The 20,105-nt window shown below is 40.3% G+C and overlaps 1 protein-coding gene across 1 annotated transcript in view; it reads left to right on the top strand.

Annotated features, from left to right (window-relative positions):
* The window catches only part of LOC125452488 (CUB and sushi domain-containing protein 1-like), a 2,230,063-nt gene that overhangs the window by 2,057,089 nt on the left and 152,869 nt on the right, over positions 1–20,105 (top strand). The gene's annotated exons all lie outside the window — the stretch shown is intronic.

The following is a 20,105-nucleotide window of genomic DNA, read 5'->3' as shown; positions in this document are numbered from 1 at the left end:
TAAATAAGTGCACAATTGTCTTATGTCGTTCATGAGAAATATCTACATGAGGAAACCATGTTTCCAGATGATGTCACTGAGGGGCAGCAGATAGATCAGAAAAAGGATTCACCTCTGAGAGTCACCAGGCATATTAGTCTAGAAGCTCCATGAATGGTGAGGGATGGATTGAGAAGGAGACAACATACTTAAGAACTTTGGAGTGGAAAGGGAGACTGTAAATATGTTGAATTTGTCTTGGAATGCAAGTATCACCTCCTGACTTCTTTACCGCTAACCATCTTCTTAACCGTGTTCACTTGTCTCATCAGCTGTCCTACTTTCAATCACAAGCGCAAACAGTTTCATGTACTTTCTTGTCACTAAAATAAAGACCATCTGGCTAACTTCTTCCCTCCTTTCCATTAGCCTGCATACTTCCCTCAAATCTCCCCCAAATCGTCGACTTGCATCTTACTCTTCCCACCCTTTTATCTTCTCTTCTATGACGGCATCTTATCAAAGAAACCCAACTTCTTCTCCCTCAGCTATTTTCCCACCCGACCTCCCTTCCTGCCCGCAATGTTTGCTGCTGACAATTTTGTTCCTCTTTAGGTATTGTTCCCCTCTGTTTTAGAACTGCTGCCATTACCCACCCCCAGAGAAATTAACATTTGATTCCACCATCCTTGCAACTGATGACCCTCATTTACAGTCTCACTTTCCAGTCCAAAGTTCTTAAATATGCTGTCTCCTTCTCAATCCATCCCTCACCATTCATGGAGCTGCATGTCTGACTCCTAATGAAATTTCTGCCATAATACTGAAATGGCTCATATCACAGTCACAAGTAACATTTGATGTGACTGTGACAAATGTAACTTGTAATTCCTGATCTGTCACAAGCATTTGACATCTGGCAGGGTGCCCTCACCAGGTTCCATTCTGATCTATAAAATAGTAACTGGAGAATCCTTTGCTTGGTGTCTCTTCCTGCTTCTAGACTAATATGCCTGGTGACTCTCAGAGGTGAATCCTTTTTCTGATCTATCTGCTGCCCCTCAGTGACATCATCTGAAAACATGGTTTCCTCATGTAGATATTTCTCATCAACCAGTAGAGATATGTTATAACCTACCTCTGGAGCAGAGGGGACTTGAACCTGGCAAGTTTCCATATGCATGTTTATGACACCCAGCTCGATATCATTGCTATTTCTCTCAACAAACCAATGTTGTTGGTGGTTTTGCAATAGAGAATGCACCAGCCAACAGGTAACTGCCATTATTGGACACATTAAGACTTCATTTTCGTCTTAACAAAAGCTTTGGTCACTCCCTTGAACATTCCCCATGTCAATATGTTGAGCAATTGGAGCTGAATTGCCTGATTTGAATTCAAACAAAAGATTACCACTGTGCTGTTTGCTGATACATGATTCTCCACGACAATGCCTCCCTCAATCAGAGTCCTTATTTTCCTTTCCTTAAATTTGAGTTTATCCCAAAATCTGTTGCCCTGTTCTTATTCACAACTTGCCCTATTCACTTGCCACCTCTGCACTCCCTGATGTTAAATGATTACTGGTCAAGTAACACATTGATTTTAAAATTTGCAGACGTATTTTCAGATCCTTCCATGGCTTCATCCATTTCAACCTCTGTTCTCCTCCTGTCCTACAGTACTTTGGGATATTTGTGCTCATTGAATTCATGCTTCTTGATCATCCTTGTTTTCAATATCTATACTGCTTATCGCATAACTTTACTTGCCCTCAGTCTTAAACTGTGGAATTCCCACCCTACTCTTCTACATCATTTTATGATGTTTTTCTATCTTTTGGATACTCCTGGTAAATCTCACCTTTGACCTTTCGTTTATCCTACCTCTAATGGTGTAGCACTTTCTCTGTGTCATTTATAGAGTTGTGGTCAAGTTCAGGAGTGGAACTTAAATCCACAAAACTTCTGACTCAGAATTAAATGCTTCCAACTGAGTTACAGTGGCTGCTTATATTTACATGTTGGACATTCTTGTATAAATATATATCAGGCCTGAAGATATAGGAGCAGAAGTGGGCCAAAACTGTTCACAGTATTTCTAGCTGGTTGAACTCAGGCCTTGTATAATTTTAGCAAGACTTTCTTACTTGTAGCATTCCATTTCCTTTGAAACAAAGGCCAAAATACTATTTGCGTTACCTATTACCTGCTACACTTGGATGCCAGCATTCTGTGATTTAAGCACAAAAACCTTCAGATCTCTCCATGCCATAGCTTTTGACAATGCTTTTCTCCATTCAAGTAATATTAAGCTCTTCCATTCTTCCTGCCAAAGTGCATAACATCATGTATTCCCACATTATATTCTGACTCCCAAGTTTTTCCCACTCCCTTAACCTGTCAATAACCCTCCAGGGCTCCCTGTGTCACCGTCAAAAGCTTGCCTTCTCAAATATTTCTATGCCATCTCCAAACCTGATGACAGTATCTTCATTTCCCTCATCCAAGGCATGAATAAGTATTTCAAATAATTGTGGACCCAGCACTGATCCCTGCAACACATTTCTCATGATATGTTGCCATCCTGAAAAGTTCCCCACGTATCCCAACTCTCTGTCTTATGTAAGTTGGCCAATCGACTGTCCATGCTAATGTGGTACCACCAACCCCTTTTTCTTAAATTTATTCTTATTAAGTAACCTTAGGTGAAGGTCTTTCAGAAATAAATGTTGCACCCACTAGTTCCCTTATAACTATCTTGTTTGTTAACTGCTCAAAGTATTTTAATACATGATTTCCCATGCTGACTCTGCATGATCATACCATGGCTTTCTAAATGCTCAGCATTTAGACTCTGATAGATTCTAACGCTTTCCCACTGACACGTATAAAACTAACTGGCCTATAGTTACCAATTTTTTGTCTCCTTCCTTTTTTTGAATAAGTGTGTCACATTGATGATTTTTGAACTTGTTCTACTTCTCACTAGTGAAGAACACCCACCAGCCTTTCACCCTGTCTAAACATTTGAAAAGTCAAATTCCTCTGAATATTTAGATCCCAGCTTTGATATCCTTGTAACCATATCTCTATAATCTTTATAAGTTCATGACAAAGTAATTTACATATTATTTGTTTAAATGGATATTATTTAGACTGGGATGCCCCAAGTGGAAAGGTTATGTGGAAATGCTAAAGTGGTGAAACCTATTTTCTTTAGAGAATGACTGAAGATCATTTAACACAATGAAAAGTTCAATTTCCTCAAAATGAGGTAAAGTTAAAATCATAGTCTAAAACATCAAGCAAGGTTTGAAAGAAAGAAAAAAAAACCTTTTGGCTACAGGGTATTGGATGTGTGGGTTTAATGACAGGAGTAGGTTTTGAATAAGATCAATCAATTATAGAGATTAAAGGTTTCAGAAATGTTACTAAAACTGGTGGATTTATTTTGGTGTGGGAATTAACTTGACCTTTTAATTTTGTACATCGGCAGTTTATGTCAACTGGACTATAATGTTTGACAGCCTGTGTATCCTTGTATGTGAATCACAAAACATGAGGTACAGCAAATAATTAGGAAGGCAAATTGTGACTTAGCCTTTGCAAAAGGATTGGAATTTTAAGAGTCTTACTGCAAGCTATGTTGAACCTGAAGGGATGCGACAGTTGCTTACCAGACAAATTCCTAGAAGGAGGGATTTTGGAATTCTCTACCACAGACAGCTGGTGAGTTTAACTGTTGAAGACACTCAAGAATTAAATTGGTTGACTTTCGGATGCCACAGGAATCGCTATATGCAGTGATAGTGCTGGAAGTTGATTTGAGGTAAAAGATTAGCCAAATGGCCTATTGCTGCTTCTATTTCTTGTCTTCTTATGCATATGCTAAACTCATAGCGAGTGAAAGTGAAACAACAGAAATAGTAAATGTTTGCTTTGTCTCAGGATTCCATCTGTGCATATTGAGGGAGATAGAAGAGACACCATTATTTTTATAACAGTATTTGTGAGTAAAAGGAATGGTACCCAAGGTCGAGTGTACCGCTATTGTTATTAGCGCATTTAATCATGTTGAGAAATTAAGTCTGAGAAACTGTAGGACAGCTACTTTGATGCTGCTGATAGCTCACAATAAACTAGCCTTTATTGAAAGCTGTAATCGAAAAAATATCTAAAAATGGAAAATTTAGTGAAGAATAGTGCGCCTGGATTTCTCGTGAGATGATCATGTCTTACCAATCTTATTCAATTCTCTGAAGCAAAAATAGAAGCATAGGTAAGGAATATTATTGGATGTAACATGTCTGGATTTTCAGAAGGTCTTTGATGGGGTAAGATCAACATTAAGATGAGAGTAAATGGCATCAGGACAAACAACAGTAAAAAAAACTTCCATTTACCTGGTGCCTTTCACAACCATCCCAAAGCACTTTATTGTCAATGAAAAACCTTTGAAGACCAGTCATCAGAGTGATGTAGAGCATGGATAGGTAGGAGTTAAGTTAATCAGTATTGCAAAATGTCTGAAGTAGTGATAATCAGGAATCAAGAATGGGATCAGTGTTGTTCACAGATTACTTCAAGAATTTGGACTGGGGAATCAGAAGAGCAATTTTTGAATTATCAGATGATTCCAAATGAGAAGTCCAGTTAAAGTGAAGCAAGACGAATTAATTATAAGCAAAAATGAATATATATGTGTATGCTAATTGGCAAATGAATTTCAATGCACATGAGCCGATGCATTTGATAGGAAGAAGGCTCATGCTATGTGCTTCATCAATAAAACAAACAGAGCAAAAGATCAAAGATGTATCTCTTTTTCATTTGTCAATGGGGTCAGGGCATTGCTAGCTCGGCCAGCGTTTATTGTCCATCTCTAAATGTCCAGAAAGCAGTTAAGAGTGAACTACATTGCTGTGGGCCTGGGGTCACATACAGGCCAGATCAGGTTAGAATGGCAGTTTCCTTCCCCGAAGGGCATTAGTGAACCAGATGGGTCTTTTCTCATCAAGGGTATCATGGTCATTATTAGACTCCAAATTCCAGGTTTTTATTGAACTCAAATTCTACCATCTGCTGTGGTGGGATTTGAACTCGGGTTCCCATGTTTTTCACTGGGTCATTGAATTAATAATCCAGTGATAACCCCCCCCAACCCCGATAAATTCACAAGTCATTACAAACAGTAGCACTGACTAAAATATCCGAAACAAATCACACACAGGCACACAAGTATTTAATTTGTACTTTAGTATTGAAACACAGAACTTATGTGAAACTATTGTACCCAATTCTGGTTTCCATTTTTATCATAAGGAGACGCATGAAGGCACCACGGGAGGTGCAAAGTAGATTTAATGAGATGGCACTGTAACCGTGAGTTCTTATTAACTGGATCTCTTTTCTGTGTAAAAGAGAAGTTTAAGACATGATCTCAATTTGTTTTTTTGAGATTTTGGAATGTTTGACAGGTTAGACTTATAGATGTTACCACCTTTGTGATGGATCAAAACTCAGAGTCATGCATTTATAATAGTCACCAATAAGTCTAACAGGGCATTCAGGAGAAGCATTTTTTTCCTAAAGGGTGTTAAGAATGCAAAGCTCACTATGAGAAGTAGTTTAGGCAAATAACTGTGGATGTGTCAGAACAAAACTGGATAAGCACCTGAAAAAATAGGAAGTGATGATGAAGTGGTGAGGTTTTACATAACTCCTCAGTTCATATTGGCTCATTCCATACTGCCCGAATGTATACTTGCCTTCTTTTGCCCCTTCCAAAATCACTTATTGCTGGTACCCTCCTCCTACTGTCAGCTTCTGTCATTAATTCTTACTTTTATTTCCATCCTTAAATTTCCCCTGAATGCCGCTCCAACTCCCATGCTGCCAGTAAATAGAAAAGCTTCCAACTGTTATATTTTTTGAGTGGGAACTCCTGACCTTGTGAAAATTCCCATTTATATTATTCAGCATGCACAATTCCTTTGAAAAGCACTACTGGTTATATTGGACTATCACTGAGGGAGTTGCAACTTTACATGCTCTCTGTCAGTGCAAAGCACCATTTGGCACATATGTTTGCCATATGATGACCATTTAACCATTAGGGAGTGCATCTTAAACCACCGTCAATCACTACCTGCCTCAGCAGAGTATGATCTGTTAGTCACATGACTATTTAGTCAATCTATGAGCAGCAGTAATAGAGATCAGATGTACCATACTTAGCTCTAAGTGAACACAATCTGTATACATTCTTGTCTTCAAATAAGGAAGCTACATTATTGTTTTACTAATCCTATATGTGATTGGTATGCTTAAACCTAAGTGAAAAAAAATGCATGTGGTTGTATTCTAAACTCTTTGATAACTGATCTCTATTTTGATCCTCAACTCCTCACCCTCTGGAGAAGTGTGGAATCGGTTTGGAAAAATTAGGAACAGCAACTTTTTGCTTTCCACATTGAGCAATATATCTGCAAACCCCGGAATCTGTTGTCCATTTCAGAGGAGCAATGAAGCCAACCATTTCACAGTTATTACCCCTGTAACAAATGGCCCTCTGTTGTGCCGAGACAATCAGCTGGTAGGCAGTAAATGCGAGTAAGGCAGGTCCCCATAGGGAAGTAAATGAAATCAGAGGTGAGCGTAATCGTTTTCAAATAGTTCACTAATAGATTGCCGCCAGGTATAAGTTGAGAGATAAGTATGCTTCATTTACTAGGGGAGAAAAAGCGTGTTTGTTAATCTGCATAATTAAAAAACTGCCATAGGAATCACATTTTCAGATATTAAATTCCACCTATTTTTGTTCCAGTCATTAACCATGGAGAAAAGCACTCCTCTATTTTTCATTAAAGTGAAGCTTTGGACCCAAGGACCGTCGACTTTTTTCCCCTTCCAGGCAGAAATTTGCTCAACATTTCGTGGTGTTTCATGACCCAAAAAGAGTAGGAGAAAACTACAGCTTGAAAGAGAAAGTAACCTTTCAGCCCAATGCTTCCTTGCGTTGCTGGGACTGCATGGATTTTACATTTTCAGACTACCTGCTAAGGACTAGATAGGCAATCAAACGAAGTAAATAAAATGAGTACATTACAAATTTAAATTAATACAGACTGCTTAAAAGTGATAATTAAATGCCCCAAGCATTTGTAACCTCATATTATTCTTGAAAGGAGATGTTGAATTGTTAATCTGGACATTAATGTGTTCTAAATTTGCAGTCTAAATGTGATTACATCATTTACTTTAGCTAAATGTGTTCTAACATGATAATGACATTTTCTGGCTGCTTGAGAATTTTATTTAATTGGAAGTTGAAGAGTTGAAAGGCTACAAGCATTAAATGTAAAAGGAACAATTGGTACCTGCTCGTTGTTGACAAAATGCAGATGAAAAATTCCATTAGACAAGAATTCAAAACCAAGGTGAAACCTTCATAAAATCCATTGTTTAAATTGAAGGAGCTAATGGAAAAAGCTTTAAAAAGTCACCTTTCTTACTGAAGGCAAAAGTACGTAATTAGCTTACATTCGTCTCCTTATCTGTTCCCTACTTCACACCAAAGTAGATAACAAATAAACATTGAGTTTTCCTTCTCCTCAACAACTACTCAGATTCTTGTATGAAAAAAAGACTCTCACCTTCAACTGGGCCATCTCTGACTCCTCACAGGCCTTCCTCGACATCGCTGTATACATTTCTGGGAACAGGCTGGCTACCAATATACACTACAAACCCACTGACTCCCACAGTTATTTTGACTGTACATTCTCAAAAGCTGTTTTCTGTGAAGACTCTATTTAATTGCCCAGTTTCTCTGTCACCATCCCGTCTGTTCTGATGATGTCAACTTCTGCAAGCGGGCCTCAAAATGCCCACCTTCTGCCTCCACCGAGGATTCTCAACCACCATGGTGGACAGGGCCCTCATCCTTGTCTGAGCCATTGCCTGCACTTCAGCCCTCATTCCTTCTCTTCCCTCCTATAGAGCTTTAGTGTCCCCTATGGTCCTCACCACCAGCCCATTGGCATCCACAACCAAGGATCATTAGCTGTCATTTTTGCCACCAGTGGTATGCTACCATCAGACTTATATTTCCCTCCCTGTTCTTGTCAACCTTCCTCAAGGACCATTCCCTATGGGATACCCTGGTCCACTGTGATGATACAATGGCTTTTAGAGGCATATTTTGCCTGAGTTTCTATTATGCCGAAACGTTCAGACAGAGGTACCATGTGGTCTTCTCAAATCCAATGATATAAACAACTTGTGAGGCTTGTGTTTTTTTAAAAGTTGGAACAATAGAAGCAGCCTCAATGGGTGGAATCAAGCTCTGATAGAATCATGACTTTTCATTTTAACCTTCAGCAGTTGTTGAGTTCTTGAAGCTGGACGTGAAAACCCTTATTGCTCTCTCTGTTACAGCTAAAGACTGGGGTTCTCTTCCTGCTGCTGGAATTGCATGTGAGACTGATTTCACTGAAATTGCATGTGAGACTGTTTCACTGAATTTGCCTTTGCCTATGGTCTGTTTATGGGATATTACTATATTAGAACAGTTAATTGGTAAAAGTTTATATATATTATTTTGTTAAGATTTTTGATAGAGTTAGCATGAAGCCAATTCTTTTCATGTGCTTTAAATTTGTCTGTATTTTAACTGCATGTGTTTTGCTTAAAGTCAAGTAGTTCGACCAATCGAATGCACTTACCTTTAAAGTAAGAAAAAGTTAGGGGCTCAGCTATTTTCTTAACATATTTCAAAGGGGTTTTGTCTGGTCCATAACATCACTCCTCTTCCATTCCCAATACCTCCCCACATCCCCCACAGCACCTTCCCTTGTACTCACAGAAGGCATTAGACCTGCCTGTACTTTTCATTCCTCGTCACTGATCAAGACCCCAGATAGACGTTCCAGTTGAAGCAGTGATTTACATGCACTTCACTCAATGTAGTCTACTGTATTCACTGCTCACAATGTGGTCTATTCTATATTGAGGAGGTGAAGCGCAGAGTGGGTGACCACTTTGTGGAACACCTACAATCACAAAGGTAACCCTGAGCATCCTGTTGCCTGCCACTTCAACAGTGTTCCCTGACCAACATCTCTGTCTCAAGCTTGCTGCTGGTTTCCAAAGAAGTTTAGCACAAGCTGGAATAACAGCATCTCATTTTCTGCTTGGGAATCCTTCAACCTTCAGGGCTCAATATTGAGTTCAATAACTTTAGAGCCTGAACACTTTCTCCCTTGCCCTTACCCAACCCCCAAAGACCAGGCCTCATGATTACATGGTTACTGCCTCAAATAAAACTATTGTCAGCCACTAATAACCAAAATAACTAATAACCAAAAGGATGTGGATGCTTTGGAGAGGATGCAGAGGAGGTTCACCAGGATGTTGCCTGGTATGGAGGGTGCTAACTATGAAGAAAGGTTGAGTAAATTAGGATTATTTTCATTAGAAAGACAGAGATTGAGGGGGGACCTGACTGAAGTCTACAAAGTCATGAGGGGTATAGACAAGTGATAATGGGAACTGCAGATGCTGGAGAATCCAAGATAATAAAATGTGAGGCTGGATGAACACAGCAGGCCCAGCAGCATCTCAGGAGCACAAAAGCTGATGTTTCGGGCCTAGACCCTTCAACGTCGATAGCAAGAAGTTTTTCCCAGAGTGGGGGACTCAATTACTAGGGTCATGAGTTCAAAGTGAGAGGAGGAAAGTTTAAGGGAGATACGCATGGAAATTTCTTTATGCAGAGCGCGGTGGGTGCCTGGAACGCGTTGCCAGCGGAGGTGGTAGACGCAGACACGTTCGCGTCTTTTAAGATATATCTGGACAGGTACATGGATGGGCAGGGAGCAAAGGGATACAGACCCTTAGAAAATAGATGACAGGCTTAGACAGAGGATGTCGATTGGCGCCGGCTTGGAGGGTCGAAGGGCCTGTTCCTGTGCTGTAATTTTCTTTGTTGTTTGTTCTTAATGGTCCCCGTTTACAGCAATTGATACTCATAGGCTGACCTCTACCCATTCCTTTATCTACCCAATTGTATTTCTCTCTTTCTGCACTTTTTCTGCACCTATTGTTTACTTCTCACTCCCCCACTCATTCCATCTTCAGCTTTTATATCAACCTTTTCTTTGTTCCAGCCAGTTCCAAAGAAGAGTCACTGAACCCAAAATGTAACTCTGCTATCTCATGGTTTTGTGCGATGAAAATTGTGTCTCACAAACTTGATTGAGTATTTTTTAATGATGTAACCAAGAAGATTGATGAAGACAGAGAGGTAGATGTTATTTATTTGGAATTAGGAGAGCCTTTTACGTGGTTCTGCATTGTAGACTCTTTAGTAAAGTAAGATCACATGGGATTCAGTGTGAACTTGACATTAGGCTTAATAGTAGGAATCAAAGGGTGGTGGTGGAAGATTGCTTTTTGAACTGGAGGCTTGTGACCAACAGTTTATCACAGGGATTGGTTCTGGCCCCATTTTTGTGTGTCATTTTTCTCAATGATTTAGATGAAAATAGAGAAAACACGGTTAGTACGTTTGCAGATGAGACCAAAATTGGTGGTATAGTGGACAGTGAAAAAGTTCTCTAAGGTTACAAGGAGATCTTGATCACTTGGGTCAATGAGCTGAGGAGTAGCAGATGGAGATTAATTTGGATAAATGTGTGGTATTGCATTTTGGTAAAACAAATAAGGGCAGGATTTATACAATTAATGGTAGGGCCCTGGGTTGTATTGTAGAACAAAGAGGCCTAAGGAATTGGATATATAATTCTGTGAAATATGCATTACGGGTATACAGGGTGTTAAGAAGATGTTTAGCATACTTACCTTCATTGCAGGAGTTGGGACATCATGTTGAGGTTATACTGGATGTTGGTGAGGCCTCTTTGGGAGTACCGTATTACAGTAAGGATATTATTAGCTGGGAAGGGTTCAGAAAAGATTTGCGAGGATGTTGCCAGGAATGAACAGTTTGAGATATAAAAATTAACTAGAATGCCTGGGACTCTTTTTCAGTGGAGTGTAGGAGTTTCAAGTGTGATCTTATTGAATTTATGAAATCATGAAGCGTATAGATAAGGTGAAAGAGCAGAGATTTTTTTCCCTAGGATAGGAAACTAGGGGGCATATTTTTAAGGTCAGAGGAGAAAAAGTTAAAAAGGACTTGGGGAGCAACTTTTTTACACAGCGAGTGGTTTGTGTGTAGAGTAAACTGCCTGATAAACTGGTGGATGCAAGTACATTTGCAACATTTAAAAGACATTTGGATAAATTCATGAATAGGAATGTTTTGAAGGGATATGGGCCAAGCACGGGCAGGTTGGACTTATTTAGTTTGGGAACATGGTTGGTGTGGACTGTTTGGACTAAAGGGCCTGCTTCTATGGTGTATGACTCTCTGTAGATGCTGACATACCTTTGAGTTGTTCCAGCAATTTCTGTGTTTTTTTTTCTGATTTCCAGCATCCACAACTCTTAGTAGTTTTTGTTTCGCAATCCCCTTGAAAACTGATGTTGAGTCAAAACATCTTAACGTGATCATGCTGACTTTTGGCTTTCATTCAAGGGGACTTATGTTCTTATGGGGTCCCCTCTTGAAATTGTCAAGAGCTAAAGTTTCATGTGCAAATTTGTTATTAGTTCGCATTTTAACTAACAACTTTGACTTTCACAGTCAGCACAATAATGTACCAATCTTTTACAGACTCTACAAGTGAGTTCATAATGCAAACTGCATTTTCAAGGGTAAGAGAAGAATGGTCAAGGTTTCCAGAACCATGAGCAGGCTGGGTAGATCGAGTGGATAGGGAAAAACTGTCCTTGCTTGTAAACAAACAAGAAGAAGGAGTCATAGATTTAAAGTGAACCGCAAAAGGAACAAGGGTGAAGACAGTAAGAACATCTTCTTCAGTGAGCAGCTAGGATCTGGAATGCATTACCTGCAAATCTGTTGGAGGTGTGCCCAGTTGAGGCTTTCAATAGGGCTTCGAGGAATTAAATGAATAAAAGTAAAGAGCAAGATTCTGGGGAAAAGGCTGAATATTGGCACTAGGTAATGTTACTCATTATTCGAGTTGGTACAGGTGTGGTAGGCTGAGTGCCTGCTTTCTGTGCAATAATGTTCCTGTGCTTCTGTGAAACTGACAGGTTGGGGTGTGTATAAACAGTGAAACTGAGGAGTTCCAGCTGTGCCCAAGTGGGAGGTTGATACACACAGCAGTTCTTTGAATGTGTACTTACTTTGAGAGGCTCTGGTTTCACCTTCTTGCAAGTCAGTTCATTTCTCTTGCACTTACAAATCGCCTTGAGCTTACCTTCCTGCTGCCTGCTGTCACCGTGGCACAGGAACAGCTTTGAAAAAAAAACAAGACAAGCAGCCTCAGGGACACAAACAGAGGTTCAGCTCTCTGGACATGTGTGCACCAATGCCCCCACATGCTCATTTTCCACTTTCAGTCATTGTCGACATCTATAGTTTCCTGGCCGAAGATTTCCCTTTCAGTAGACTAGGTGCTAATCATGACCAGGGGCTGAAAATGTAGCTTTTTCTAGAGAGTTAATCATATCCCCACACTTCCCTGGCCTCTCTGCCCCACTACTAGGTTGGGCACTCCAACCTTTCGAAAAGAAAGAGGGGGAAAAAACGAGTTGTTAAACGGCATTAGTCATGACCAGCAACTGTTTCAGTGCACTTCGTATTCAGTGGAGTACATTTGAAGTGTTGTCACCATTTCCATGGTCACCCAGCAGAGGGCTATGCCTGTTAGAGTTGGTGACAAAGAACAGACAACATTTGTGTTGAGCGACTGAACGGAAAGGTTGCGAGAGGGCAAAAGGCTGAGGCCTGAGTATATTTGCTTTTCCAATGGGAATGGAGATAAAAAAATTATTGCAGCTGCAAGATGCGTTGTTCTGAGAAATCCTGTGCAGGAGAATGCTGGGAAAGGCAGAATATGGTGATTGGGACCTCAAACTGGGATTCTATTCAACCCACGTGGGATCAGGAGGTACAAAATCATCTTGTGGCTCTAATTGCAGTTTGGATAGAGCTCACTCCTGTTGCTAACATCCTTGACTGTTACAAAGCACTGACTTGGTTGCAGAGACTGTCCCTATCCTCTTGTACTTGGGAAGATCCTGTAAGAGCTGAGAGTGAGAGACCGAGGCTTCAACCTTTCCAGGTCTCATCTCCGTCTCTGTCTTTGCGCAACCTGAGGGATCCATCTCTCAACTGAGCCCGCCTTTGATGGGTCCGGAATCTCATCTCAGTGTCCTTCTCTGATTGGTCAGAAAATCCGCAGAGGTTAATGATGCCAAACTTGGGGTTTTAGAGGCACAACAAAGATTGTGGATTCATGTTCTGAGGTTCTGAAAATCCTTCAAGGATTATCAGTTGAAAAATCTTCCCTTTCAGTTAAGTGTGATAGCTATGCAAGATCAAGAACAGTAAAAAAAATCTTGAAGTTATCTCACGCAGTACAACACAATGCTTAAGGGAGATAGGGTTACTAGGTTGAATTAACAGAGAGACAGTGCACAAATTTGAACAGGTTGCATTAATGGAAAAGCAATGTACTTTTCAGTCTGTCAAAAACATTGAACTAAGGTGGATCCTTGAGTTCAATGTGATTTTTTTAACATCATTTCAGGACAACACCAGGCATATGTAACAAATAAGGTACCAGCCCGGCAAAGCTTCTACCAAAATGCAAACAGCGGAAGAAGCATGTTGTAGACATAACTGAGGAATCTCACAACCAATTACCAATTCAAGGTTCTGCCACATGCTGACTGGTGGGGGAGCCCAACACGAAAAACAGATGCTAAAACATTTGCTGAAGCACCTTCGGTCTGTTACTTATCAAGTTCCCCTTAATCAATGATACCAGTCCTTAGTCAGTTGAATTCACTTCACATTTTCTTTTTTTTATTCATTCATGGGATTTGTACATCGCTCATTCGGCCAGCATTTATTGACCATCACTAATTTCCCTGGAGAATAAGCTGTGGTGAACTCCCAATTTGTACCATTACAGTTCTTGGGGTTTAGGGACGTTCACAGTCATGTTCAAAAGACAGTTTCAGGATTTTGACCCAGTGACATTGAAGGAACAGTGATATGGTTCTATGCCGTGATAGTGTGTCACTTAGTAATTCCTATACACAGGAATTCTAATGCTGGCAACTGAGGCCCATCAAACCAGCACTCCCATTCAATTAGAGCATGACCAATACCATTTCGAGGCCACTTTCCTGCAGTATCTCCATCTGCTCTTGATATATTTACTGTTCAGCATCTATTGATTTCTGGCTTTAGCGTTCTCAATGTTTGAGCTGTCATAGAACTCAGAAATAGAAAATTACAAGTTTCACCCCACTCAGTGAAGAAATTCTTCTTCATCTCAATCTTAAATGGCCTACCTCTGTACGCTAAGAGCATGTCCCACACTGTAAGAACTTTGTAAATTTCCATGAGACGACACCATGTTCTTTGAATAGGGAATACAGATGTAATTTTCTCAATGCCTCCTTGTATAACAATATTGCATCCATGGGATTAATCTGGTGAACCTCGGTTGTACTTCCTTTTCCGTGAGTGTGCACCTGCTTAGAAAAGGATGCCAAAATTGTGTACAATGCTGTGTGAGGCATCAGTAATGCCATATACTACTGCAGCAACATATCTTTACTCTTGATTTGACTTCCTAATTGCTTGACGCGCCTGCATGCCAACTTTAAATGACTCATGAAAAAGAATACTTGGACCCGTTGTGATGTCTGCACTTTCCAACTCATCCCATTCTGAAGTGTGCTTCAAATGTTATCTTGAAGTGTGCTTCCATCCCTCTCACATCTCACAATTCCACTCAGTTTGGTGTCATCAAGAAGTTAGGTTATTTAGTAATTGGTCCCACTTCCAAATCACTCATTTGGATTCATTTGAGTTGTGATGAACCAAACACTCTCCCACTAATTACAGCCTGCTACCCTGAAAATGGTTTATTTTTTCCTCTGCTTTGCTTTTCATCTGCTAATCAATTTATAACCCATATCCATGCCTAACCCGAATCCCACGTGTTCTATTTAATTTGATTTTCTAATCTATGTGGTTCCTTTATGTGAAGATTTCTGAAAATCTAAGTGTACTGGACCCACTTGTACGCCCATTGTCATTTATCATATTCTGAAAAACTCCGACAAATTTGTCAAACTTGATTTCCCTTTCATAAATCCAGAACTCAAATCTGATGGCCTCCAATCTCTCAATTTTATTTCTATGTGCAGTCATCTGTGGGAATGTCACTTTCAGGGCCTCAACCACTTTCTTACTTAATGAAGTGGACCATGACAAATGCCTGGTAGCCTTTCCGTGGCATCTAAGATCCTCACACTGAGGAGGCTACATACCATCCTGAAGTCACATTCATGACCACAGAAATTCCTGTCTCTTCCTTAATCTAACGCATCACTCACCACTACTGCTGTTCCTCTCTTCTTCCTCTCCTTCAGTACAACTGAACCACTGATCAATCTGATGGTCATCATGACTTGAAGCCTTCACACTGTTTCTCTCCACAGATGCTGACTGGCCTGCCAAGAATTTCCAGCAATTCTTGTCTTTGTTTTCAATCTCCTGCATCCACAATATTTTGTCTTTGCTATTGCTTTGTAGCAGTCTTTTCTATTCTGTGTTAAATGATGGCCTCTGGTTGCTATCTAATGTGAATTCTATTTATCAGTTGTACATTTGAGTAGCAAATTTTGTAGAGGATTGAATCATTTGAATTAAAAGGCATTCAGCTCATACTTTTGAACCTCAGATTAGTTTAAGTTGTCGGAAATGCAGTTACATGATAAAGATACACAAGTGCTGCCTAATAGCAATGAATTACTGTGCGAGGTTTTCTGCTTTTCTTTGCTGCATTTGCATCTATTTCCAATCATCTTTGGCATGATTTATTGCTCTTATGTGACAACTATCTTCTCCATAATTCAACAGAGAAGAGGTAACAGATTTCTTCATTAAAGTGCTAACTTTTCTGAACTTGGTGCTTTCAGTGGAGCAGTTTTTTTTTCAAATTGTTCCTTAGCTGGAGGGCATATTGTCAAATATGTTCACCGTAGAATTAAATGATTCTTTTGCAGTCCTTTAGTTTGATGAGCTGGTGTTGGATCAGTTGTTTTCTTCATCCATAATCATGATTTCAAGAAGGCTTCTCATAAGCACTTTGGAGACATCCTAGTATCTTCAAGTTGCTACATAAATGCAAGCCTCTATTTCATTTATTTATCCTTGTACCAGCCGTGTGGAAAGTAAAATGTTGAAGTATTGCAGACTGATTGGCTATGGTACATTAACTATTTTAAACTTATTCAATTATAATACAAGCTGATCTGGCAGCAATCTGTCGAGGAAATAATTATGTTGAGCTTTATTCTATTCGGTTTACACTTGTTTCTCTTCCCTTGGTCTGACTTACATTGACATTTTCTTGTGTTCTGTTTAACTCCACACTGGCAGCACTTTTCCAGTTGTTACCCGTGCTAAACCTAATTTAGACAATCATATCTGCCAACCCTACACCCATGCTGACCTTCGCAATTACAATAAACCCACTTCACTCTTCAAATAAAATTCCCAAAGTCTTAATCCATTTTTCAGACATTCAAATCACAGGTGTATTTAGTTCACGACCATAATTTTTTGCAATAGAAAAGACGACTAAAATTATTTAGTTGTTGAATTCATTTTTGTACACAGTCAAAGATGATGGCATAGCCTGATGCACTTCGTGGGTTTTTGTATAAGTGAGGTTAAAACACCAGAGACTCCTGGCTGATGTGGAAGCTGCCAATAATTGCTTACTTCCACATTTCACACAACAAAGATGGCGTCTGATTATCCAGAAGCATTCCTCAACAAGAACAAATGCAGCCTGTCAATGTTCAGTGGGTGAGCAGCCATTGAGATGGTGCTGCAAGAGAACCAGGGAGATTTCAGTATTGGTCATGCTGCACCAGTCAGGTCTAACAAAGCAGTAGATAGCTCTTTGGAGACAAGACTACTGCCAAAAGATGTGGCTGATGGCACCACTGAGATAACCTACCAGAGATATTCAAAGAAGGTGGGACACATGAGCCACATGAGGACCAGTTATCACTGGAAATGTGATTCAGGCCCTGCTGGCTCAGCCTTTTGTCACCATTTCCACATTGATAGTGTTCTGTGGCTCCTGATAAAACTTGTAAAGAATAGTTAGAGGTATGATAAGCACACTGTATTTTAGAGGGGGAGGAGCTTGAGATAGAGATGGCAGTTGTAGCTACTCCTTAAACAGGAAAAAGCAGAACTAGTCTGAATCGTTTACTCCTGAAACCCTCCCAACCCCCACCCAATCTTTTGCACGTAAACCAACATTTTCCTGTCAGTCCTGAGGAAGGGTCAACAGACCCAGAGCATTAACTCTGATTTCTCTTCACAGATGCTGCCAGATCTGCTGAGCTTTTCCAGGACATTTCTGATTTTGTTCTTGATTTACAGCATCTGCAGTTCTTTCACTTTTAATTTTGTCTGAATTCATCTTGTAAACTGTAAAGTGGAGCTCCAGTTTGGACTAATTCCTTCACTTTCAGGTTTTATTACACCAGAGGCATAGTGACTCAATGGTTAGCACTGCTGCCTCACAGCACCGGGGACCTATGTTCAACTTCACCCTCGAGTGACTGACTGTGCAGAATTTGCACATTCTCCCTGTGTCTGTTTGGGTTTCCTCTGGGTGGGTGGGTTTCCTCCCACGGTCCAAAGATGTACAGGTTAGGTGGACTGGCCATGCTAAATCGTCTGTAGTGTTCAGGGATGTGAGGTTAGGTGGGTTATAGAGGGATGGGTTTGTTCTCCTTGAGCTTCTGGATAATCAGGATGCTCTGAGGCTCGGTATGGACTTGTTAGGCTGAAGGGCCTGCTCCCACACTGTAGGGTTATGATCTACTGGTCTTCCTTTCACAAGCAATGTCAAAAAATGTTGAATATATGCATTATTTACATCAATATGAGGTTGCAAACAAATAAAGAATGGACCATCAGCGTAAGAATCAAAAATATCTTGGCATAAGGCAATCCAGGCAAATATATTGTAACAAGCTGTGTGCACATTGAGTATAAAAACATATTTCACACAGTGATGGACTATCTTCAAACCACAGATATTCATTTATATATTTTTAAGTAATAGAGAGAATGTTAAGAATTTGGGCTCCGTTGCATTTATTGCCCATTCCTAATTACCCTTGAGAAAGTGGTGATGAGCCGTCTTCTTGAACCGTTGCAGTCCATTTGGTTTAGGTGGACAATCCTATTGGAGATGGAGCTCTGAGTTTTTAACTCAGGGCCAGCGAAGGAATGGTGGTTTATTTCCAAGTCAGTTTGGTGTGGCTCCAAGTATTGTCATTAATAATGAATTATAAGTTCTGGTAGATGGTTCTTCAAGTGTCTCTGATGATTCAAATGTCTCAAAGCACTGAGTGAACAGGATTAGTCATACATGTAGAAAGCTGAAGCCAGTGCATCGGACCTGGACTGCAGCAGGCTGCAAACCTCGACTAGGCACGAGACACCAAAAAATTTGCATCATGTGTCAATAGGCCCACATCAGGGTAAGAAGTCAGGTATCTGTCCCAAACTCAGTAATTAGGACAGTATTGAGTGACCCACTGTATATTTTGAGTTTGCATGGTTGGCTGCACCGTTGATATGGAAAACAAAGGCAGCTCCATTTGCTAAGGTTTGAAGGAATGTGCTGTGTGGTTGTTGAGCATTCACCATACCTGATAGTATCATAGCCAGTAGCTCATAAAGCTTGTGTAAAAGCAAGGTACCTTGTTGCATTCAACTCAGTCTGGTGTGACATGTAGCTGGGAAATGACAAAGCTGCAAGTTCTGCACCAATCACCATCGAAAGATAATCAAATAACATTGGTGAACCCATGGTTTGTTGCAATTGTCATGAAGGAAGGTTAGATCATTAATCAAAATGTTTGGCACTTCATGAATGGAGCGTCTATAAGTATCTCGACACCACGATTCTCCTTCAAAAGCAAGATTATGATGGCCTTTGGACTGCAATAGTAATGATGTTTATCTGGGTGTCTCACTTACTGATGTAATGTGTATCACACCAGATGCAACTGGTTACTGCCTATAACAGTGTAGGATTACTAAGAAGCCTAAGATATCATGGCACTCAGGCTAGTGGCAAACCCCCTCAATCCTTTGTGAATTCTGTGTGATCTAACTCGAAATACTAACACAAATGACACATGTTCTTCTGCAGCTCCATGAACATAAGAACATAAGAACTAGGAGCCGGAGCAGGCAGTTTGGCCCTTCAAGCCTGCTCCACCGTTCGTGACTGATCTTTTCGTAGACTCAGATCCACTTACGCACGTTCTCACCATATCCCTTAATTCCTTTATTGACAAGAAGATAACATTCACGCCATCAGCCCACTCTTCAAGGGTCACCATCTGTCAAGGGCTCACCCACCTCTATGACTTGCTCTTCCTCTATTGCATTATCTGCCTCAGCATGTGACAACCAACCTGTCCAGCTTGATGGCCCTACGGAGGTGCAAGACACCTTCAAAATGAATAATTTCTTAATAAGACAAAACTGTCTGAATGATCACAAGATCTATAGGATATATAAAATGTGAAGTTGAACTGCTAATGTGAGGTGGTTCAAAGCTTTCATTTTGTCAATTGTATTTTAGTGGATGATGACACCTACGTCAGGGCAAGTGAGCATAGTTCTTCATGTTGCTGTGTAACTTACTTAATTCTGGAACCCTATAGTCCTCCAAAAGTTATGCATACGGAGTCCCAGCGTATCTCCAGTGCCAGCTCGCCTGTAGCTGTTAAGCTGGATGTGACTGAAGTGCTATTTCTGATTCTCAGCTTCTCCCTGTGCTCTGTGCTCTCTCTTGCTAGCAGAGAAAGGAGAGAGGTATGAATGTGAAAACTGGATAATATTCAAGCATGCTGACACGCTAATGAGGCAGCAGTGTGTATCACTTGCATCACACAACTGAC

This window comes from Stegostoma tigrinum, chromosome 4, assembly GCF_030684315.1.
Source record: "Stegostoma tigrinum isolate sSteTig4 chromosome 4, sSteTig4.hap1, whole genome shotgun sequence".
Classification (NCBI taxonomy): Eukaryota; Metazoa; Chordata; class Chondrichthyes; order Orectolobiformes; family Stegostomatidae; genus Stegostoma; species Stegostoma tigrinum.
Note: the sequence above shows the minus strand (reverse complement) of the source record. Positions and strands in the feature narration are given on the sequence as shown.